Source organism: Lipotes vexillifer, unplaced genomic scaffold, assembly GCF_000442215.2.
Source record: "Lipotes vexillifer unplaced genomic scaffold, Lipotes_vexillifer_v1.1 scaffold654, whole genome shotgun sequence".
Taxonomy (NCBI): Eukaryota; Metazoa; Chordata; class Mammalia; order Artiodactyla; family Lipotidae; genus Lipotes; species Lipotes vexillifer.
Genome location: NW_006773486.1, coordinates 207,320 through 233,932, shown reverse-complemented (window position 1 = coordinate 233,932; position 26,613 = coordinate 207,320).

Below are 26,613 nucleotides of genomic sequence, written 5' to 3'. Positions count from 1 at the left end.
TATCAGAAGCATACTCAAATATGGCAGAAATTTTGGAATTATCAGACTGGGGGATTTAAAATTACTATGATTAATACAGTAAGGGCTCTAACAGGAAAAGTGGACAACTTGCTAAATCAGATGGCAAATGTAATCAGAGATGAAAACTCAAAGAATGAATAAAAAAGATATAAAAATCAAAATGGGGAAGGGTGGTCAAGATGGCAGAGTAGAAAGACCCTGAGCTCACCTCCTTTCACAGACATACCAAAATTACAACTATTTGTAGAGCAACTATTGATGAGAAAGAACAGAAGACTAGAAGAAAAGGTCTACGACTAAAGATAAAAAGAAGGAATTACAAGATGTGTAGAAGGGGCAGAGATGTGCTATAGTCAAGAACCTATACCTCTGGATGGGTGACCCACAAGTGGAAGTTTAATTACAATTGCTCCCCAAGGAGCAAGGGGTCCAAGGCCCACACTGGGCTCTCCAGACTGGAGGTCCTACACTGGAAAGACAGGCCACCAGAAAGTTTGGCTTTAAAGTCCAGATAGGCTTTTTTTAGGAAAAGCCATAGGGCTCTAGGGAATAGAGACTCCATCTTAAAATCTCGCATTCTCTAGGACGCAGGGAAGAAGCAGTAATTTGAAAGGAGCCTGGGTCAGACTCACTGCTGATATTGGATAGCCTCACAGAGAGGGGAGAGGCAATGGGAGCTAAACAGAGGGATATAGATACTGGGGCAGCCATTTCTGGGAGCTCATTCTACCTCATGGACACTGGTCAGCAAGCACCATTTTGGAATCCTCCCTCTAGCTTATTAGCTCAGGGATCCAGCCCCATTCACCAGCCTCTTGGCACTAGTACTGGGATGCCTCAGCCAAGCAGTAAGCCTAGCGGGGGCACAGACCAACCTACCAGCAGGCTAGCTGCCTTAAGATGTCCTGAGACCACAGCTGCCCTGAAACTCAGCACTGTGCATGAGAGGACCCAAATATTGCCTTGGATACCAGTGTATCAGCAGTTGCCCCAGAACCACCTAGGCCCCTCAGCCAGATGTCAGGACCTGGCCATGCCTACTAGCAAGCTAACACTAACTTCAGAATGTACCAGGGCCCTGCAACCAGAGAATCTGGGACTCAGGTCTTCCCACCAGTGGACAGGCACTAGCCCCAGGACTGGCCTCATTCACCAGTGGGCAGGCATCAGCCTCAGGATCCCTTAGTCCCTTGGTTCATCCACCAGTGGATGGACATCAGCCCCAGGACCACTGCAGCCCTGCAACCTGCCTTGTCAGGACCCAACACACCCACCAGAAAGCTGGTACCAGCTCCAGGACACAATGACTCCCAGCTCTGAAGACCAGCATGCCAGCACAAGCTCTGGAATGCCTGGGGTCCCTCAGTCAGCTGCCCCAGGATCCAGCCTCACCCATCAGTGGGACAACACCAGGTTTGGGTAATCTCAACCCACACAGCCAATTGTATCAGGAACTGGTCTTGCCCGTCATTGCTGGTCACCACCACACAAGGCAGGGCCTGGCAAACAACTGGACCAGGGGCCAGGCACACAGACCACCCACAGTAATCTGCCTACCATAACCTAAGTGCCCATACAACTCAAATAGGGGACCATGCTTAGGGCATATAGGTCTGGTGACCAGAGGGAAGTGCACTGCTGGTTTGCATAGGGCTTCCACAAAAGGACAATTCTCCAAGGCCGAGAAATGTAACACATGAAATAAATAGAAATGAAAACAGATTTTGGCAAAATGAGGCAACAAAGGAATATATTCCAAAGGAACAAGATAAAACCCCAAAAGAATTAAGTGAAGTAAAGATAAGCAGTTTACCCAATAAGGAGTTCAAGGTGATGATTATAAAGATGTTCAAGGAACTCAGGAGAAGATTGGATGAACAGAGAAATTTTTAAAAAGTAGAAGTTATAATGGACACCAAAGATAAACATAAAGGATCATAAGAGATTACTAGAAACAATTATACACAAATAAAATGGACAACCTAGAAGAAATGAACAAATTTCTAGAAAAATTCCTAGAATCTCCTAAGACTGAACCAGAAAGAAATAGAAAATATGAACAGAACAATTACCAGTGTGAAACAGAATCAGTAATTAAGAAAACAAAACAACCAACAACTCCACAAAAACAAAAGTCTAGGACCAGATGGCTTCACAGATGAATTCTACTGAACATTTAGAGAAGAGTTAACACCTACCTTTCTCAAACTATTCCAAAAAGTTGGAGAGGAAGGAATGCTTTAAACTCACTCAGTGAGGCCAGCATCACACCAAAACCAGACAAAATATCACAGACACACACACACACACACACACACACACACACACACACACACACACAGAAAATTACAGGCCAATATCACTAATGAACATAGGTGCAAAAATTCTCTGAAAATATTAACAAATGGAATTCAACAATATGTTAAAAGGATCATATACCATGATCAAGTGGGTTTAACCCCAGAGATGCAAGGATGGTTCAACATCAGCAAAGTAATCATCATGACACTGTACATTAACAAATTGAAGAATTAAAATCATATGATCATTTTGATAGATGCAGAAAAAGCATTTGACAAAATTCAACATACATTTATGATAAAAATTCTCAACAAATTGGGTAGAGAAGAAACATACCTGAACATAATAAAGGTCATACATGACAAAACTACAGCCAACATCATACTCAACAGGGAAAAGATTAATGTATTTCCTTTAAGATCAGGAACAAGAGAAGGATGTCAACTTTCACTACTTTTATTTAACATAGCATTGGAAGTCCTGGCCACAGCAATCAGATAAGAAAATAAATAAAAGGAATCCAAATTGGAAGAGAAGAAGTAAAATTGTCAGTGTTTTCAGATGACATGATACTATATATAGAAAATCCTAAAGACATCACCAAAAAACTAGTTGAATTCATCAATTAATTCAGTAAAGTTGCTGGATACAAAATTAATATACAAACATCTGTTGCATTTCTATACACTAACAGCAAAGTATCAAAAACAGAAATTAGGAAACAACGTCATTTACCATTGCATTGAAAAGAATTAAATACCTAGGAATAAGCCTACAAAGGAAGCAAAACACCTATACTTCAAAAACTATAAGTTGCTCATTAAAGAAATTTGAAGACACAAACAAACGCAAAGAAATACTGTGTTCCAGAATTGGAAGAATCATTAAAATGACCATATTCCCCAAGGCAATCTACAAATTCAATGCAATCCCTGTCAAATTACCAATGGCATTTTTCTCAGAACTAGAACAAATAATTCTAAAATGTATATGAAAACAAAAAAGACCCTGAATATCCAAAACAATCTTGAGAAAGAACAAAGCTGGAGGAATCACACTCCAAGATTTCAAACTATACAAAAATACAGTATTCAAAATAGGACACTATGGGCTAAAAAACAGACACATAGATGAATAAAACAAAATAGAATGCTCAGAAATGAACCCACACATATGGGTAATTAATATACAACAAAGGAGGCAAAAATACATCATGGGGAAAAGGTTTGTCTTTAATAAATGGTGTTTGGAAAACTGGACAGTTACATGGAAAAGAATCAAATTGGACTACTTTCTCACACCATATACAAAAATAAACTCAAAATGAATTAAAGATGTAGATGTAAGACTATAAACAATAAAGGTGCTTTCCTAGAAGAAAACATAAGAAGTACACTTTTTGACATTGGTCCTAGCAATATTTTGGGGGGATCTGTCTCCTTAGACAAGGGATAAAAGGAAAAATAATTAAATGGGACTAAATCAAACTAAATAACTTTTTCACAGTGACAGAAACTATTGACAAAACAAAAAGGCAGCCTACTGAATGGGAGAAGATATCTGCAAACAATCTAGCCCCTACATCTTCAGGCCCACCTCTTACCAAGGTGATAGCTGAGAGCATACCATGGGGAAAGATGTGACTTGTGTTCACATCAAATCCAGCTCTCCCAGCAAAGCCTCTGGGCATATGCACACTATATAGGGATGTTCCCACCCAGACAGCTCCTCAAGAGGTAACTTTTTCACCTAATTTTCTAGAGACAGAGAAAGCTAAGCAAAATGAGAAAACAGTGGAATTTGTTTTCACTTAAAGAGCAAGAAGCCCCCACTAAAAAATACAATTAATGAAAAAGAAATATACATTTTACCAGATAAAGAGTTCAAAGTATTAGTAATAAGACTACTAACTGAATTCAGAACAAGAAGAGGAACACAGTGAGGATTTTAACAAGGAACTAGAAAATATAAAAAAGAAACAGAACAGAAGAATATAATAACTGAAATTTAAGCCACAATAGAAGAATTTAACAGCTGAATAGCTGATACAGAAGAATGCATAAATGATAGAATAATAGTAATCACCTAATCAGAATAGGTAAAACAAAAAGAATCAAAAATGAGAACTATTTAAAAGATTTCTGGGATAACAACAAGCATACCAACATTTGCATTATAGGGGTCCCAGAAGGAGAAGAGCGAGAGAAGGGGGTCAACAATATATTTGATGAAATTATGGCTGATAAATTCCCAAACCTGAAGAAGGGAACAGATATCAAAGTTCAGGAAGCACAGAGGGTCCCAAACAAGATGAATCCAAACAGACCCACAGCAAGACATATCATAATTAAAATGTCAAAAGTTAAAGATAAAGAGAAGTCTAAAGGCAGCAAAAGAAAAAAAGTCATATACAAGGGAACTTCAATAAAGTCATCAAATGATTTTTCTGCAGAAACTTTGCAGGCCAGAAGGGAATGGCATGATAAGGGAAAAATCTGCAACATATAATATTCTACCCCGAGCAAGATTATCATTTAGAATTGAAGGAAAGATAAAGGACTTCTCAGACAAGCAAAAACTAAAAGAATTGATCAATACGAAACCTACCTTAAAATATGTTAAGGGTTTTCTCTAAGTGGAAAATAAAAGTCTATAACAAGTAGTAATTATATATAGGAAAGGAAAAATCCCATTAGTAAAGGCAAACATATAGTAAAAGCTGAGGATCAACCACTTAAATAAACTAGTAAAAAAATTATAGGAAAAAATGTAAAATCTATTATAACTACAATAATCAGTAAAGGATAAACATGAAGAAGTAAAATATGATATCAAAACACAAAATGTGGGGGAAGAGAGTAAAAAATGTAGACCTTTTAGAGTGTGTTTGAACTTAAGTGACTACCAATTTAAAACAAGTAGATATAGCTATAGGTCAACATATATGAATACCAAGATAACCACAAGTCAAGTACCTACAATGGATACCAAAAACAAGAGAGAAAGGAATACAGGCATAACACTAAAGAAAATCATCATACCATAAGGGAGGGAACTAAAAGAAGAAAAGAACAAAGAAGAACTACAAGAATAACAAGAAAACAAATAAGAAAACAGCAATAAGTACATTCCTATCAAGAACCACTTTAAAAATCAATGGACTAAATGCTTAAATCAAAGGACATTAATAAGACCCATCTATATGATGCTTACAAGAGACTCACTTTAGAGCTAAAGACACACACAGACTAAAAGTCAGAAGATAGAAAAAGATATTTCATGTAAACAGAAATGACAAAACGTGGGGGAGCAAGACTCATATCAGACAAAAATAGACTTTAAAACAATATCAATAACAAAAGACAAAGAAGGGCATTATATAATGCTTAAAAGATCAGTACAAGAAGAGGCTATAACACTCATTAATATATATGCAAATAATACAGAAGCAGCTAAATATATAAAGCAAACAATAACAGACATGAAGGGATTCATTGACAATAATACAATAGTAGGGGACTTTAACACCCCACTTAAATCAATGGACTGATAATCCAGACAGGAAATCAATAAAGAAATGCATCTTAAATGACACAACAGACCACTTGGACTTAATAGACATCTACAGGGCATTCCATCCAAGAACAGTAGAATACACATTCTATTCAAGTGCATATAGAATGCTTTCCAGGATAAATCACATGCTATACCATAAAATAAGTCTTAACAAATTTAAGAGGATAGAAAGTATATCAAGCATTTCTTCCAACCACAATAGTATGAAACTAGAAATCACTTATAGGAAGAAAAATGAGAAAAGCACAAACACATGGAGACCAAATAACACACTACTAAAAAAAACAACAAAGAAAACATCAAAGTGGAAATCAGAAAATACCTCAAGAAAAATGAAAATGGAAACACAGCTTTCCAAAATCTGCATCTAAGGGATGCAGGAAAAGAAGTTCTAAGATGAAAGTTCATAGTGATACGGGCCTACCCCAAGGAAAAAGAAAAATCTTGAATAAAAACCCTAATCTATTGTCTAAAAAGAATTAGAATCAGAAGAACAAATGAAGCCCAAATCTCTCAGAAAGAAGGAAATACTAAAATCTGAGAATAAGTAAGAGACCATAAAGAAAGAAAAAAAAAAAAAAAAGAAAGATAGAAAGAGAAAAAGAAAAGATCAGTGAAACTAAAGATCAATGAAACAAAATTTTGGTAAACCTTTAGCCAGGCTTATGAAGAAGGAAATAGAGGACCCAAATAAACTAATAAAAATTAAAGAGGAAAATAACAACTAATATCACAGAGATACAAAAATCATAAGAGAATCCTATGAAGAGTTGTGTGCCAACAAATTGGACAACCCAGAAGAAATGAACAAATTTCTAGAAACATACAATCTTGCAAGACTAAATCAGGAAGAAATATACAATCTGAACAGATGGATCACTAGTACTGAAACTCAATTTGTAATAGTAATAATAATAATAAAAATCTCCCAGCAAACAAAAGTGTAGGAAAAGGCTTCACAGCAGAATTCTACTGAACTCATAGAGAAGAGCCAATACCTATCCTCTTCAAACTATTCCAGAAAATTGAAGAGGATAGAACACTCACAAATTCATTCTATGAGGTAAAATTTACCCCCTGATACAAAACCAAAAATAGACACTATAAAAAAAAAAAAAAAGGAAAGAAAGAAAGAAAAGAAAAAAGAAAATTACAGGCCATTATCTCTGATAAACACAAATACAAAAATCCTCAATAAAATATTAAGACACTGAATTCAACATTATATAAAAGGTATCATAAATCATGATCAAGTATGATTTATTCCAGGGTTGCAATAATGGCTCAATATCCACTTATCAATCAATGATACACCACATTAATAAAAGGATTAAAAATCACATGATAATCTTAAAGCATTTGACGAAATTCAATATCCATCCATGATAAAACTTCTCATCAAAGTTGGTATAGAGGGAACATATTCCAATATAATAAAGGCCATTTATGACAAACCCACAGCTAACATCAAATTCAATGGTGAAATGCTGAAAGCTTTTTCTCTAAATTTAGGAACAAGACAAGGAGGCCCACTCTAGCCATGTCTATTTAACACAGTATTGGAGGTCGTAGCCACAACAATCAGATAAGAAACAGAAATGAAAGGCATACAATTTGGAAGGAAAGAAGTAAAACTGCCACTCTTTGCAGACAACATGATATAGAAAACATTAATATTTCCACACACACAAAGAAACTATTAGAACTAATAAATGAATTCAGTAACATTGCAGGACACAAGATTAATACACAGAAATCTGTTACTTTTCTAAATACTAATAATTAACTATCAGAGTATAAAAGCAAAAAAAAATCCAATTTCAAATTGCATCAAAATAATAAATACCTAGGAATAAACTAAACTAAGAAGGTGAAAGACCTATACTCTGAAAACTATGAAACATTATGAAGGAATTTGAAAATGGCACAAAGAAATGGAAAGATATCTTGTGTTCTTGGATTGGAAGAATTAATATTGTTAAAATGTCCATATTACACAAAATGATTTGCAGATTTAATGCAATTGCTATCAAAATATCCAAGACATTTTTCACATAACTGGAACAAATAATCCTAAAATTTGTTTGGAACCACAAAAGACTGCAAATTGCCAAAGCAATCTTGAGCAAAAAATAACAAAACTGGAGGTATCATGCTCCCTGACTTCAGACACTACTATTAAGTTACAGTAATCAAAACAGCATGGTACTGGCACAAAAACAGGCACATAGATCAATGGAACAAAAGAGAGAGCCCAGAAATAAACACATATACTTATTGTCAATTAATCTTTGACAAAGGAGGTATAATATTAAATGGCATAAAGTCAGTCTCTTCAATATGTGGTGATGGGTGAAACTGAGCAACTACATGTAAAAGAATGCAATTAGAACATTTTCTCACATCATATTAAAACAAACAAACAAACAAATAAAAAACCTTAAAATGGAATAAAAACAAATGTAAGACCTGAAACCATAAAACTCCTAGAAGAGAACATGTGCAGAAAACTCTTTGATATAAATTGTAGCAATTCTTTTTCGATCTGTCTCTAAGGCAAAAGAAACAAAAGCAAAAGTAAAACATAATAAACAAATGAAAACAAACACCAGCCCCCCACAAAAACCTGGGACCTCCTTAAAAGCTTTTGCACAGCAAAGGAAACCATCAACAAAATGAAAAGAAAACCTGCAGAATTGGAAAAAATATTTGCAAATGATATGACTGATAAGAGGTTAACATCTAAAATATATAAACAGCTCATATAACTCAATATCAAAAAACAACCTGATGAAAAAATGGGCAGAAGTCCTGAACAGAAGTTTTTTCCAAAGAAGATATACAGATGGTAAACAAGCACATGAAAAAATGCTCAACATCACTAATCATCAGAGAATGTAAATAAAAACTACAATGTGATACCAGCTCACATCTGTCAAAATAGTTATCAAAAAGTACAAATAACAAATGTTGGCAAGGATGTGGAGAAAAGGGAATCCTAGTACAGTTTTGGTGGAAATGTAAATGGTGCAGCCACTATGGAAAACAGTATGGAGGTTCCTCAAAATACTAAAAATAGAACTATTATATGATCCAGCAATTCCACTGCTAGGTATATATAAAGAAAGAAAGAAAGAAAGAAAAGTAAAAAAAAAAGAAAGAAAGAAAGAAAGAAAGAAAGAAAGAAAGAAAGAAAGAAAGGAAGGAAGGAAGGAAGGAAGGAAGGAAGGAAGAAAGAAAGAAAAGGAAAAAACCCAAAACTCTAATTAAAAAAATACAAGCACCCCAAAGTTCATAGCAGCATTATTTACAGTAGTCAAGGTATGGAGGCAATCTGAGTGTCCATCAACAGAGGAATGGGTAAAGAAGACGTGATATATGCTTAATGACATGTCAGAGAACGAAAAACACTGCATGTTATCACTTGTATGTGAAATCTTAAAACACACAAATGAATACAAAAGAGAAACAGACTCACAGAGACAGAGAACAAACTGGTGGTTAGCAGTGGGGAAAGTGAAGGAGGAGAGGGGCAAGATAGGGTTATGGAATTAAGAGATACAAGCTATCATGTATAAAATAAGTAAGCAACAATGATATATTGTACAACTCGGAGAAATATAGATATTATTTTATAATAACTAAAATATAGTCTATAAAAATATTTAATCACTGTTAGACACCTGACACTAGTATAATATTTTAAATCAACTACTATTCAATTTTAAAAAAACATGGTTACAAAGTAAATTTTTAAAGACTTGTATTTTTGACAGATCATAGGGCAGCAGAGGTATAATGATCTGATATTCTCCTCTGTTGTTTTGATGATGTCCAGTAGGGGGCAGGGAGAAGCTGGAGACTGATGCATTTTTTTTTGTTTTTCTAACATCTTTATTGGAGTATAATTGCTTTACAACAGTGTGTTAGTTTCTGCTGTTTCACAAAGTGAATCAGCTATACGTATACATATATCCTCTCCCTCTTGTGTCTCCCTCCCACCCTTCCTATTCCACCCCTCTAAGTCATCACAAAGCACCGAGCTGATCTCCCTGTGCTATGCGGCTGCTTCCCACTAGCTATTTTACATTTGGTAGTGTATATATGTCCATGCCACTCTCTCACTTCGTCCCAGCTTACCCTTCCCCCACCCTGTGTCCTCAAGTCCATTCCCTACATATGCATCTTTATTCTTGCCCTGTCCCTAGGTTCTTCAGTTTTTTGTTTTTTTTTTTTTAGATTCCATATATATGTGTTAGCATACAGTATTTGTTTTTCTCTTTCTGACTCACCTCACTCTGTATGACAGACTCTAGGTCCATCCACCTCACTACAAATAATTCAATTTCATTCCTTTTTATGACTAATATTCCATTATATATATGTGCCACATCTTCTTTATCCATTTATCTGTCGATGGACACCTAGGTTGCTTCCATGTCCTGGCTATTGTAAATAGTGCTGCAATGAACATTGTGGTGCATGACTCTTTCTGAATTATGGTTTTCTTAGGGTATATGCCCAGTAGTGGGATTGCTGGGTCATATGGTAGTTCTGTTTTTAGTTTTTTAAGGAACTTCCATACTGTTCTCCATAGTGGCTGTATCAGTTTACATTCCCACCAACAGTGCAAGAGGGATCCCTTTTCTCCACACCGTCTCCAGCATTTATTGTTTGTAAATTTTTTGATGATGGCCATTCTGACTGGTGTTAGGTGATCCCTCACTGTAGTATTGATTTGCATTTCTCTAATGATTAGTGATGTTGAGCATCCTTTCATGTGTTTGTTGGCAATCTGTATATATTCTTTGGAGAAATGTGGAGACTGATATATTTCTGAGAAAATAATGAGCTCTACAAAATCCCCAGAGACGTCATAAAGCCATAGTTTGTTTATTTATTTACATCTTTATTGGAGCATAATTGTTTTACAATGCTGTTTGTTAGTTTCTGCTTTATAACACAGTGAGTCAGCTATACATTTACATATATCCCCATGTCTCCTCCCTCTTGAGTCTCCCTCCCATCCTCCCTATCCCACCCTTCTAGGGGTCACAAAGCACTGAGCAGATCTCCCTGTGCTATGCGGCTGCTTCCCACTAGCTATCTATTTTACATTTGGCATTGTATATATGTCCATGCCACTCTCTCACTTTGTCCCAGCTTACCCTTCCCCCTCCCCATGTCCTCAAGTCCATTCTCTATGTCTGTGTCTTTATTCCTGTCCTGCCCCTACATGGTATATTTAAGCTGCTCAGGCTACATAAATAGAAATGCTGTTTTGTAAGGAAAAACATCAATCAGTACTTTCATATATCCTCAGTTTGGCATATGCATCTTCTGAAAAAGGGATAAAGGGAAATAACCTGGGACAGATTACCTCAAATATATATAGGTTTTTAACATATTAATGTATGAGTAAATGCAGAAAGACTATATATGTTCTGTGTGATTGAGTTATTATTAAAATTTTTAATAAAATAACAGAACTGTAGATAGCTCATATGTAAAAAGAAGTAGGTTCTCTTAGCCCACATAGTTACGTTTCTCTAAGAAGCCCTCTTAAAGTTTAATAGTGTATTTTCTTTATATTTAATAGTTGAAATGCTCAACTATATTTATTGTCTGCAGATTTTTCCAGAGTTTATATTATAAACTCAAGCATAAATTGTCTAGTATATAAATTGGTTTTGGTAAACTACAAATCAGGGCAAAACTTGTAATATTTGGACTTCGAATATTTTGAAATTGATCCATTTAGCCAAATCACTTTCATTTTTCTCAGTATTAGAAGATAATTTGGGAGATATGAGTCAGGATTGAGTTTTCTAATTTTAGATATCTCTAAGAGATTTTATAAATGCAAAAATTAACTTTTTCCATCTCTCTTTTGAACACTATTTGACTCAATACATTCTGGTTTTCCCAGTTTCTTTCAAATTTTAAGAGGAAAACAGATTATAAATAACAATTATTTCTTGTAGTCTGTTCGTAAAGGTGCAGTTTTCCTAAATCCTTAAGTGCAGAGGGAAATCTTATTTAAAGAAAATTTACTACAAAATCTGATGAAACAAATCAAAGAAGAACTAAATAAATGGAGAGATATTCCGTGTTCTTGGATAGGAATATTCAATATTGTCAAGATGTTAGTTCTTCCCAACTTGATCTGTAGATTCAATACAATCCCAACCAAAATCTCAGCAATTATATATATATACCGAAGACTAACAGATACTTAATCAAAGAAGACATACAGATGGCAAATAAGCATAAGAAAAGATACACCACTTCATTTATCATCAAGAAAATGCAAATTAAAACAACAATGAGATACCACTACATATCTGTCAAGATGGTCAAAACCCAGAACAGTGACAATACCAAATCCAGCAAGGATTTTGAGCAACAGAAACTCTCATTCAATTGCTGGTGCAAAATAGTATAGCTACTTTGGAAGATAGCATGGTAGTTTCTAACAAAACTAAACATACTCTTACCATATGATCCAGAAATTGTGCTCGACAGTAATTACCCACAGGAGTTGAAAATTTATGTACACGAAAAAACTTGCATACAAAACTTTTTTATAGTAGCTTTATTCACAATTTCCAAAACTTTGAAGCAACCAAAATGCCTTTCTGTTGGTGAATGGATAAATAAATTGTTGTACATCCAGATACTGGAATATTGTACAGTGCTAAAAAGAATCAAGCCATGAAAAGACATGGAGGAAACTTAAATGCATAGCACTAAATGAAAGCAGCTATATCTAAAAAGGCTCTGTACTGTACGATACCAACCATATGAAATTCTGGAAAAAGCAAAACTATGGAGATATAAAAAGATTAGTGTTTGCCAGAGGTTGGGAGCGGGGTGGGATGAATAGGCAGAACACAAAGGAATTTTAGGGAAGTGAAACTACCATGTGTAATACTATAATAGTGGATACATACATTATACATTTGTCCAAAGCTATAGAATATACAACACTAAGAGTGAACCCTAAAGAAAACTGTGGACTTTGGGTGACAATGATGTCAGTATAGGTTCATCAATTGTAACAAATGTACCACTGTAGTGGGGGATGCTGATATTAGGGGGGAGGCTATATATATTTGGGGCCAAGGAGTATATGGAAAATCTGTGAACCTTATTCTTAGTATTGATCTGAACCCAAAACTATTCTAAAACATGAAGCCTATTTAAGAAAAAAAAAAAAAAAATTTATGTCAAGTCATGCCGTGTAGCAATAGAAATTAAACTTCAACTTTTTAAGTTATAAAGTAACTGCACTCTCAAATGATTTGTCCTTTTCACTCCAATGCATTCCTGATTATAGGATAAAATGTTTGCATACCATTTTTATTCAGAATTGATTCATTTTTCTTTATCTTACTAACTTCTGACAAATATACATAGTAAACATTTCCCTTTAGAATTTCACAGTAGCCTAGTGACATAAAAACATTTCAGTATAACTACTAAATTTATCATGTTAATAATGAAGTACAAAGGAGATAATAGGATTGCATTCTACTTCATATATAAATAGAAATATCATTGACTTACAAAAATAAAACACCAAGAAATAAAATTAAGCAAATAAAGATAGTAGATAAAATATATAAAGAAGAATAAAAGGGAAAAACTGTAGTTCGGCAATTTACTTCTAGCTGGATATTTAAGTAGTGTTGTGTTCTTTCTGAATTGATACTGACATGTCCATAGGATAGGATAGTTGCAGGTAAAGATTTCTTCAGATTAATGACACAAATCCCAGTCACTTCCAGATCTTTAATCTGCTAGGACATAGTTCTGATATCTGAAAGTTATATCAATCTTGGGCTTTAAAGATCTTGGGCTTTAAATTCTGTTGAGTAACTCAATTGCTGTGTGACTTTCCTAAAATCTGCTTCTTAAAGAAAGCACATATAAAGACGTAAAAGTCACCAGAAGCAGGGTTCTATGAAACTAAAAAATAACACCAAGTCATGAGTATGAAATGTGAAAAATAATTATTTGAAATATGGCCTAAAAGATTGTGTTAATGAGGAGAAAATATATGAAACAAATTCTTGTTTAGCTGGCATTTCTTGGTGGAGTAATTTCTTCTAAATCATATCCAAGTTTCTACTTATATATCAAAAGGGGTGTATGGATCAATGCATTTCTCAATAGAATAAGACACCCATACAACTCATTATCAAGATGGGAGGGACTAGAAGTCAATCATTATTTTTCTCCTCCTATAAGCCATTGTTTATAAAGTGAATAATAGTACATTCTGAAGAGGAAGTAAACAATCAAGAATAATTTTGCAACTGTAAGATTTGTGTCTACTCTTCATTGTCCTAGCTTGAAGTATTCCAGCAGGAAGCTTCTTGCATTAAAGAAAAAACATTTTCCATATTTATGACACATAAAAACACATAAATATTTTTTAAATATAGTAAAATGAATTATTATAAGAATAAAATAGATTTTCAGTCAATACTCTTCCCTCCCCACACCACCAGCGTTGGCATCACCTGGTATGATTTCTGTCCCTGTACTTGTTTTTTCCAGAATATCCTATAAATTAAATCCTATAGTACCATGAGGCTGACAGGGTTTTGGTGCTCCAGCTGGGTGTCAGGCCTGAACCTCTGAGGTGGGAGAGCCAACTTCAGGACATAAGATGACCAGAGACCTCCTGGCCCCATATAATATCAGTCAGTGAGAATTCTCCCAGAGAGCTCTATCTCAATGTTAAGATCCAGCTCCACTCAATGACCAGCAAGCACTGCTGGACACCCCATGCCAAATAACTAGCAAGACAGGAACACAACCCCACCAACTAGCCGAGAGGCTGCCTAAAATCATAATAAGCTCACGGACAGACCAAAACACACTACCGGACTGGTCCTGCCCACTAAAAGACAAGATCCAGTCTCATCCACCAGAACACAGGTACCAGTCCCCTCCACCAGGAAACCTACACTGAACCAACCTAAGCCACTGGGGGCAGACAACAAAAACAATGGGAACTATGAACTTGCAGGCTGCAAAAAGAGACCCCAAACACAGTAAGTTAAGCAAAATGAGAAGATACAGAAATATGCAGCAGATGAAAGAGCAAAGTAAAAACCCACCTGACCAAACAAATGAAGAGGAAATAGGCAGTCTACCTGGAAAAGAATTGAGAGTAATGATAGTAAAGGTGATCCAAAATCTTGGAAATAGAAAGGAGGAAATACAAGAAATGTTTAACAAGGACCTAGAAGAACTCAAGAGCAAACAAAGAGTGATGAACAACACAATAAATGAAATTAAAAGTTCTCTAGAAGGGATCAATAGCAGAATAACTGAGGCAGAAGAACAGATAAGTGACCTGGAAGATAAAATAGTGGAAATAACTACTGCACAGCCAAATAAAGAAAAAAGAATGAAAAAAATTGAGAACAACCTCAGAAACCTCTGGGACAACATTAAAAGCACCAACATTCGAATTATAGGGGTCCCAAAAGAGGAAGAGAAAAAGAAAGGGACTGAGAAAATATTTGAAGAGATTATAGTTGAAAAGTTCCCAAAAATGGGAAAGGAAATAGTCAATCAAGTCCAGGAAGTGCAGAGTCCCATACAGGATAAATCCAAGGAAAAACATGCCAACACACATACTAATCAAAGTATCAAAAATTAAATACAAAGAAAAAATATTAAAAGCAGCAAGGGAAAAGCAACAAATACCATATTGAATCCCCATAAGGTTAACAGCTGATCTTTCAGCAAAAAAACTTCAAGCCAGAAGGGAGTGGCAGGACATATTTAAAGTGATGAAAGGGAAAAACTTACAACGAAGATTATTCTACCCAGCAAGGATCTCATTCAGATTCGACAGAGAAATTAAACCTTTACAGACAAGCAAAAGCTAAGAGAATTCAGCACCAACAAATCAGCTTTACAACAAATGCTAAAGGAACTTCTCTAGGAAGGAAGCACAAGAGAAGGAAAAGAGCTACAATAACAAACCCAAAACAATTAAGAAAATGGTAATAGGAACATACATATCGATAACTACCTTAAATGTAAATGAATTAAATGCTCCAACCAAAAGACATAGACTGGCTGAATGGATACAAAAACAAGACCTGTATATATGCTGTCTATAAGAGACCCACTTCAGACCTAGGGACACATACAGACTGAAAGTGAGGGAATGGGAAAAGATATTCCATTCAAATGGAAATCAAAAGAAAGCTGGAGTAGCAATCTCATATAAGACAAAATAGACTTTAAAATAAAGAATGTTACAGGAGACAAAGAAGGACAGTACATAATGATCAAGGGATCAATCCAAGAAGAAGACATAGCAATTGTAAATATGTATGCACCCAACATAGGAGCACCTCGATACATAAAACAAAGCTAATGGCCATAAAAGGGAAATCGACAGTAACACAATAATAGTAGGAGACTTACCTCACTTTCACCAATGAACAGATCATCCAAAATGAAAATAAATAAAATAAACACAAGCTTTAAATTATACATTAAACAAGATGGACTTAATTGATATTTATAAGACATTCCATCAAAAAACAACAGAATACACATTCTTCTCAAGTGTTCATGGAACATTCTCCAGAATACATCATATCTCGGGTCACAAATCAAGCCTTGATAAATTTAGGAAAACTGAAGTCATATCAAGTATCTTTTTCAACCACAACGCTATGAGACTAGATATCAATTACAGGAAAAAAACAGTAAAAAACACAAACACATGAAGGCTAAACAATACACTACAAAATAAACATGATATCAATGAAGAAATCAAAGAGGAAATCAAAAAGTACCTAGAAACAAATGACAATGAAAACATGACAACCTAAAATCTATGGGATGCAGCAAAAGCAGTTCTAAGAGGGAAGTTTAGGACTTCCCTGGTGGTGCAGTGGTTGAGAGTCCGCCTGCCGATGCAGGGGACACAGGTTCGTGCGCTGGTCTGGGAGGATCCCACATGCCGTGGAGCGGCTGGGCCCATGAGCCATGGCCGCTGAGCCTGTGCTCCGCAACGGGAGAGGCCACAAGAGTGAGAGGCCCACGTACCGCAAAAATAAATAAATAAATAAGAGGGAAGTTTATAGCAATACAATCCTACCTCAAGAAACAAGGAACACCTCAAATAAACAACCTAACCTTACACCTAAAGCAATTAGAGAAATAAGAAGAAAAAAACCCCAAAGTTAGCAGAAGGAAAGAAATCATAAAGATCAGATCAGAAATAAATGAAATAGAAACAAAGAAAACAACAGCAAAATCAGTAAAAGCTGGTTCTTTGAGAAGATAAAAAAAATTGATAAACCATTAGCCAGACTCATCAGTAAAAAAAGGGAGAAGACTCAAATCCACAGAATTAGAAAGGAAAAGGAGATGTAACAACTGACACCACAGAAATACAAAGGGTCATGAGAGATTACTACAAGAACCTACATGTCAATAAAATGGACACCCTAGAAGAAATGGACAAATTCTTAGAAAAGGACAACCTTCAGAGACTGAACCAGGAAAAAATAGAAAATATAAACAGACTAATCACTAGCACAGAAATTGAAACTGTGATTAAAAACCTTCCAACAAACAAAAGCCAAGGACCAGATGGCTTCACAGGCAAATTCTATCAAACATTTAGAAAAGAGCTAACACCTAGCCTTCTCAAACTCTTCCAAAATATAGCAGAGGGAGGAACACTCCTAAACTCATTCTATGAGGTGACCATCACCTTGATACCAAAACCAGACAAGGATGTCACAAAGAAAGAAAACCACAGGACAATATCACTGATGAACAAAGATGCAAAAATACTCAACAAAATACTAGCAAACAGAATCCAACAACACATTAACAGGATCATACACCATGATCAAGTGAGTTTTATCTGAGGAATGCAAGGATTCTTCAATATATGAAAATCAATCAATGTGATAAACCACATTAACAAACTGAAGGATAAAAACCATATGATCATCTCAATCGATGCAGAAAAAGCTTCTGACAAAATTCAACACCCATTTATGGTAAAAACCCTCCAGAAAGTAGACATGGATGGAACTTACCTCAACATAATAAAGGCCATATATGACAAACCCACAGCCAACATTGTTCTCAATGGTGAAAAACTGAGATCATTTCCACTAAGATCAGGAACAAGACAAGGTTATCTACTCTCACCACTCTTACTCAACATAGTTTTGGAAGTTTTAGCCACAGCAATCTGAGAAGAAAAAGAAATAAAAGGAATCCAAATTGGAAAAGAAGAAATAAAACTGTCACTGTTTGCAGATGACATAATACTATACATAGAGAATCCTAAAGATGCTACCAGAAAACTACTAGAGTAAATCAATAAATTTGGTAAAGTAGTAGGATATAAATTAATGAACAGAAATCTCTTACATGCCTACACATGAATGATGAAAAATCTGGAAGATAAATTATGGAAACAATCTCATTTACCATTGTTACAAAAAGCATAAAATACCTAGGAATAAACTTACCTAAGGAGACAAAAGACTTGTATGCAGAAAACTATAAGACAGTGATAAAAGAAATTAAAGATGATAGAAACAGATGTAGAGATATACCATGTTCTTGGATTGGAAGAATCAACATTGTGAAAATGACTATACTACCCAGAGCAATCTACAGATTCAATGCAATCCCTATCAAACTACCAATGTCATTTTTCACAGAACTAAAACAAAAAATTTCACAATTTGTATGGAAATACAAAAGACCCCAAATAGCCAAAGCAATCTTGAGAAAGAAAAACGGAGCTAGAGAAATCATGCTTCCTGACTTCAGACTATATTACATAGCTACAGTAATCAAGACCACCATAAAGCAATTATACTCCAGTAAAGATGTTAAAAAAAAAAAAAAAAGACAGTATGGTACTGGCACAAAAACAGAAATATAGCTCAATGGAACAGTATAGCCCAGAGATAAACCCATGCACATATGGTCACCTTATCTTTGATAAAGGGTGTAAGAATATACAATGGGGAAAAGACAGCCTCTTCAAAAAATGGTGCTGGAAAAACAGGACAGCTACATACATGTAAAAGAATGAAATTAGAACACTCTCTAATGCCATACACAGAAATAAACTCAAAATGGATTAAAGATATAAATGTAAGGCCAGACACTATAAAACTCTTAGAGGAAAACACAGGCAGAACAATCTATGACATAAATCAGAGAAAGATCCTTTTTGACCCACCTCCTAGAGAAATGATAATAAAAACAAAAATAAACAAATGGTACCTAATGAAATTTTAAAACTTATGCAAAGCAAAGGAAACCATAAACAGGAAGAAAAGACAACCCTCAGAATGGGAGAACATATTTGCAAATGAAGCAGTTGACAAAGGATTAATCTCCAAAATATACAAGCAGCACATGCAGCTCAATATCAAAATACCAAACAACCCAGTCCAAACATGGGCAGAAGACCTAAATAGACATTTCTCCAAAGCAGATATATAGATTGCCAACAAACACAGGAAAGGATGCTCAACATCACTAATCATTACAGAAATGCAAATCAAAACTCCAATGAGGTATCACCTCACACCAGTCAGAATGGCCATCATCAAAAAATTCTACAAACAATTAATGCTGGAGAGGGTGTGGAGAAAAGGGATCCCTCTTGCACTGTTGGTGGGAATGTAAATTGATACAGCCACTATGGAGAACAGTATGGAGATTCCTTAAAAAACTAAAAATAGAACTACCATATGACCCAGCAATCCCACTCCTGTGCAGTTACTCTGAGAAAACCATAATTCAAAAAGAGTCATGTACCACAATGTTCATTGCAGCACTATTTACAATAGCCAGGACATGGAAGCAACCTAGGTGTCCATCGACAGATGAATGGATAAAGAAGATATGGCACATATATACAATGGAATATTACTCAGCCATAAAAAGAAATGAAATTGAGTTATTTGTAGTGAGGTGGATGGACCTAGAGTCTGTCATACAGAGTAAAGTGAGTCAGAAAAAGAAAAACAAATACTGTATGCTAACATATATGTATGGAATATAAGAAAAAACCATGGTTGTGAAGAACCTAGGGGCAGGACAGGAATAAAGATGCAGATGTAGAGAATGGACTTGAGGGTACAGGGAGGGGGAAGTGTAAGCTGGGATGGAGTGAGAGAGTGGCATGGACATAATATACACTACCAAATGTAAAATAGATAGCTAGTGGGAAGCAGCCGCATAGCACAGGGAGATCCGCTCAGTGCTTTGTGACCACCTAGAGGGGTGGGATAGGGAGGGTGGGAGGGAGACGCAAGAGAGGGGAGATATGGGGATATATGTATATGTATAGCTGATTCACTTTCTTATACAGCAGAAACTAACACAACATTGTAATGCAATTATATTCCAGTAAAGTTGCTAAAAAAAAAAATTAGGGCCAAAAATGAAAATAATAATAAAATAGAAAAGGATATACAAGCCCAAATTTATCAATAAATTCAAGTCTCCCTCAAAATGTTTCCTAATAAATATAATCAGAACAAACATAATACAGAAAAATTGGAAATCAGGAAAAACTTACATGTTGTTTATTGAAAGTGTGCTTGTAGACAGTTAATAAAAAAGAATTTCCATATCATATCACATGTTTGTAATCCCACAATTATAAGTAAATACAATTTATGAATTAATAATTCTCTATAAAAATCACCTATATGCACTCTTTGAAAAATGTGTATATCAGTATTAAAAAATTGCTTCTTCTTGCTTGTTAATTTATCTAGTATAGATCAGATTGACAACATGATTATTACCAATATCAAAACTGTTAACAACTTTCATAGTAGAGAACCCATCTTCCTGAGTTATGCTTATGGAGATAGAAAAAAAATAAAGAAAGTTTTGCAAATTCAGGGTATTTATTTTAACTTTTATTAAAAATTTAGCAAGAGTTGGGGCTTCCCTGGTGGCACAGTGGTTAAGAATCTGCCTGCCAATGCAGAGGACACGGGTTCGAGCTCTGGTCTAGGAAAGATCCCACATGCCGTGGAGCAACTAGCCCCGTGAGCCACAACTACTGAGCCTGCGTGTCTGGAGCCTATGCTCCGCAACAAGAAAGGCTGCAATAGTGAGAGGCCCGCGCACCACGATGAAGAGTGGCCCCCACTTGCCGCAACTAGAGAAAACCCTTGCACAGAAACGAAGACCCAACACAGCCATAAATAAATAAAATTTAAAAAAAAATTTAGCAAGAGTGATGTTCTCTTTACCATTGTCTTGGTTATTTATTAGCCTGCTTAGAAAAGCAGCCCAGAGCTGCCCTAGAAAATATAAGTAGAAAGTTATACTTCCTATTTATTAAACATATCCATTAGGCCCAAAGAGCTTATGCAATATTTTAGAGTGAAAGGTATCTTAGAAACCAATTATTCCAAACTTCTCTTTCCAGATGAGAAATATCAAATAAGCAGTCAGTCAATTATCACACATAAAGTGACTGTGGAATATTATTTCCAAAGATAGATGCCATGATCTCTCACTTTTGCAATGGAATTTGCCACTCCTCCTGTCAACAGCTGGAATTTATTTCTCCTACAATGAATATGGATGGCCCTGTGATTTTTATAAGTAGAATGATGTAGAAGTGACTTTGGAGACTAGGTTTTAAGAAGTCTTGCAACTTCCTTTCTCACCCTCTTAGGAAACTTCAAGCACCACATAAAGAAGCCTAGACTGTCATACTGAGGAGGCTAGCTGGCAATAAGTGTCCTGAAGAATAGAGGTATGAAAACTGTAAGAGGAGAGAAGTTCTGATAGATAATGGACTATGAGTGCAGAGGTCTCAAGCATTCCAGCCATCTTAGATGTAGGGTCAGACATATCAAGCCAAATTAATTCCACAGCCTCAATGAAGAGCAAAGAAAACCCATCATTATTAAGTTCTTCCTGAATTCCTGATCATAGGAAAAAAAAAAATGGCTGTTGTTTGAAGTCATCAAGTTTTGGAATGGTATAAGTCACTAAATTTTGGAGTAGTTTGCTATTCAGCAATAAATAACTAAGACTAATAGCACTCATAAGGTAGGGAATTAAAAGACAAATAAGAGATAGCATATAATTAAAAGTCTACAGGGGCTTCCCTGGTGGCGCAGTGGTTGAGAATCTGCCTGCCAATAAGGGGACATAGGCTCGAGCCCTGGTCTGGGAGGATCCCACATGCCGCAGAGCATCTAGGCCCGTGAGCCACAACTACTGATCCTGCGCATCTGGACCCTGTGCTCCGCCACAAGAGAGGCCGTGATAGTGAGAGGCCTGCACACCGTGATGAAGAGTGGCCCCCGCTTGCCACAACTAGAGAAAGCCCTCGCACAGAAACGAAGATCCAACACAGCAACAATAAATAAATAAATAAATAAATAAACTCCTACCCCCAACATCTTCTAAAAAAAAAAAAAAGTCTACAGTTTAGAGATGGTTAGTGATAAATTCATACTCAATTATCTTTAAGAATGTCATAAGCACCATACTGATATAAATTCAAAATGTCATTGGAACAGAAGAAAGTTACATAAATGAGTAATAGATCAGCAAACATTTTACAAAAGGAGTGATAGTGGAACCAGATTTCACTGTCTTTAATTCACTCATCAAATATTTAATGGGCACATCACCTATGCATTGTGACAATAAAAGGAGTGAGAAATGTCATTTTTTGTCACAAAAGAAGTGATGTTCTAAAAACTGGATTGAAGAACCCTGTGAAGAATTGGTAAATTATGAACTTGGCGAATTAGGTAGGGATTATATCATAGAAGATTATCAAACTGTTCCAAAGACTTTAGACTTCTGTCTTTGTAAAATGGAAAAATACTTCAGAACATTAATCCTAGAGGAAATCATTTGAATGTGAAGAATGAAAAAATTAATAGTCTGGGCTCTTATGAGAAAGAATCAACTGGTTTTTGTTGGTTGACTGGATCTATTAAAGGATGAAGATTGATGAAAAGCACACAACACTCCCATAAATTACAGACTCTATCATTTTACAATTACTCATACAAAATTCAAATGCATTTAAATGCATAAAAATCAGGTTAGCTTTAAGTTTCCTAATGCAAGGACTCCTAAGCTTGATTACCTTAAAAGTATGTCATTCAAAATACTAACTTGTAAAGCAACATTTGTACATTTCTATTAACATACAAAATTATAGCATGTCCCTTTGATGTGAAATAGTTTTTAATATGTTTTAGGGCAAGAAAAACTAGAAATTAATTTTAAAACTTTTTTTACATGCTAAGATTTATTTTATTCAACAATCATTGTTTTATTTAGGATATATGAAATATAAAACAGAATCATTTATCTTTTCCTTACACAAAAATAAGTTTCAAGTTAGATATAAGAATTATGACTCTAATTTTTCCTTTAACAAGTTAATATACTAAACAATGAATCATTCATGAAGGTTCTACACTCTTAATATCACACATTTACTTTGGTTTTTGACATATAATAAATGAAGTTTGCTTTAGGAAGAGTGGCATATTGAAATCATTAAAATTGAATTTTTACTCAATATAACTTTAATTATGAAGAGAACTCTGGTTTCTGGTTGGGAAAAAAGAAACTATCCATCATTTTGAAAATTTTATCAGCTCATAGTTTTATCAAACCAAACCATTTCTCCCTACATAATATAAAAGTTTAAACATAGCATAAAGTTCTAACAAAACTCCAAGGTAGATATCATAAATCCATAGTTGAAAAGTCTAAGGGCAATTAGGCCCCCAATTTTCTCCCACATCCCATGCTGTGAGTCAATTATCCTCCTTCCTGTCACCACCTCTTCCCAATATTTCTAACAAGAGGTGGAGGAATTTACTAAACTATATATCATCCAGACCCAGGAATATCATAAATAACAGAGGACAGGGAAATATGTTTTAGAGAAAATAGAGATGTTGATTAAAAGCCAACTTACTAAATGACTGGTGGCTAGGCAGTCCCCTTCTGCTGCAAATCTCCAAGAGCCCTGGCATAGTTCTCGAAGTCCCTCCTCAACCTCTCCTCCCCTCCTGGACTCTCCTTCTCAAGCATGCGTGCACGCGCTTGCATGCGCGCGCACACACACATGCGCACACACACACACACACACACACACACACAGACTTATCACGGAAGATGCTTTCCTCTTTGGAGAATCTAAGCAAAGATAATATCTTTACATTCTGAAATTTGTCTACATTCCAGTGAAATAACTGGATTCCCATCAGCACACTCCGTGAAAAAACCCGCCACTTCATAAGTCCCACCAATGCACACAGAGCTTTCAATCAATTACTTAGTGTTTCAGTTTTAAATATGATTGGACTGCAAATAATCACCAGCCATTCTAGGAAATAATGTAATACAAAAGATAGGGGGGGGGGGGAGGGAGAGAAGAAGAAAAACATATAGGAAGGAAAAACAATAAGGAAATATAGGAAACATTTAAAATTTATAAATTGCATAATCAGATAAGTTGATATTGATCATGAAACTTGAAAAGGATTGTATAATGAAGAAAATGAGAAAATAATAATCTCTCACATATTAAGTACATAACAGAGATAAAATTTTAAGAGATTTAAATTTTTAAGAGATTTAAAGAATACTAAAGAGAAAGACAAGGATTAATTTTTTAAAAAATACAGATCCTACAGTGATCCTATATTCAACGAATAAGAATTCTAGGAACTGAGATTAGAGAGACTAAAAGGGAATAAATCAAACACGAAAATTTCCTAGAATTATGAACATAAGCATCTATGTTGAAATAGGTCATTGAGTATGTGGCCAATGAATTAAAAAATATACATATATAAAAATAGCATTTTTATGAACTTTCACAACAAAGGGAAATTTCCAGAAAAAGAAGGAATGAAAAAGAAAAATGTCAGTGAATAGGAATTGTAATAGCATTCTCAGCAGCATAGGTAGATGAGAGAAGACAGTAAATACATGGCCTTCAAAAGTTTGGAGGGAAACCAGTTCCAACTATTCCAAACTGATATCTACCTAGGTACAAGGTTTTCTGTTTGTTTGTTTGTTTGCTTATTTTTCTTTTTAAAGGAATTTTCAGGTAATTTATATCTAAAAAACTTTGTGATATGTACAGTTTTTCTCTTAACATTCTAGAGACTGTGCTTTGTTCAAACTAAGGAATAAAATCAAGAAGAGTAAGCCATGTGATCCAGGATACAGAGGATCAAATAAGAAGAGTGATGAAGAAAATTCCCAGGATACCAGGCCAGATCAGAGGACAAAGTATTTCAGGAGAAGGAGCTCAAGGAGGGGGTGGGAAGGAGTTTGGTAACAATTATTAACTCTAGAAAACAACAAAAAGTAACAAATCAAAGAATATATAACTGCACTTGATTCCCCTGAAGAATATTTTCATAATCACCATTATAAAAATGCTGCAATTGTGCAATAGAAGGTAAGAAATTGGGAAGTAATACAGAGATTGAGGGCAAGAGGAAAGAAGAATTAGAACAGAATGCTGTTGTTTTTTCAATTGTAAGCTTTAGTTTTATTGGGGTATTTACAGTTAAATAAAAAAATAATAATAAATTTCCAATCATGGAAAATAAGGTATTTGGACCACCCTCTTAACTTGAGTAAAACTAAAAATCTGAAAAAATATTTTTAATAATTTTTATTTTTTTTAAGTTTTAAGTTCACAGCAAAATTGACTAGAAAGTACAGAGAGTTCCCATATACCCCCTGCCTTAAAAACCCTCTGTACTCTACCTGAAAAGCATGTTTATAAAAAGTTGGCTTGAAGATATCAGAGAGCTAACAAGACAGTGAAAAATTACTGGGCCATGATGTAGAAAAAGAGAAACCCAGAGAAGTGACTACAGCTTTGTGGCTTCCTTACCTATAGGAATATCTTTCCAGAAGAGGAAGCTGAGAGGCTGTGAAGCTGAGAGGCTGTAAAGCTGAGCATCATTTTTTAAAGCCCCCGAGGCACTGAACCATAGACATTTAGTCCAGGGTCTACCAAGTGGAAAATAGGTCTGGGTGTAGACACCAGGAATATCAGTGAATCAGAAGTATATTGGCCCTCACAAGAACTGTACCCAATCATTAAATCAACCCTATCCAATTTCCAATCTATCATTTTCTTTGTGTCAGAAAATTCTTTAAAATTTTTTAAGACAATTCTGGTAACAGATTTTCTCAACTCTTTTAATATTGAAAAATGTCCTTATTTTACTTTTGAAAGATATTTTCGCCACGTATAGAATTGATTTCTTTTGCACTTAAAATTTTTATTATCATTGTTTCTGGTATGCATGGTTCCTGATGAAAAATCTAAGGCATGATCCTCCTGAGAACTGTACCCAGTGCTGGATATATTATGAATCTACTTCCCTCTGATAAGAAAGCAAACTATTTTCAGCCTGTGTAAACTCTGGGAATTATTCTGTCTATTCCCAGCTTTTTATATGTTTTCATGGATCATGAAGAACTATATTATAATATTTGATCCAACTATACAAATTATGTCATTTGACTCCCTTTCTCCTTTCTTTGAAACTTATTTCAATCTTTTTCTTTCTATATTTTCTTCTCTGTGTGTATTTCTCCCCCTCCCCTTCCCTCTCCCCACTCCCCTCCTCTCTTCCCACACAGATC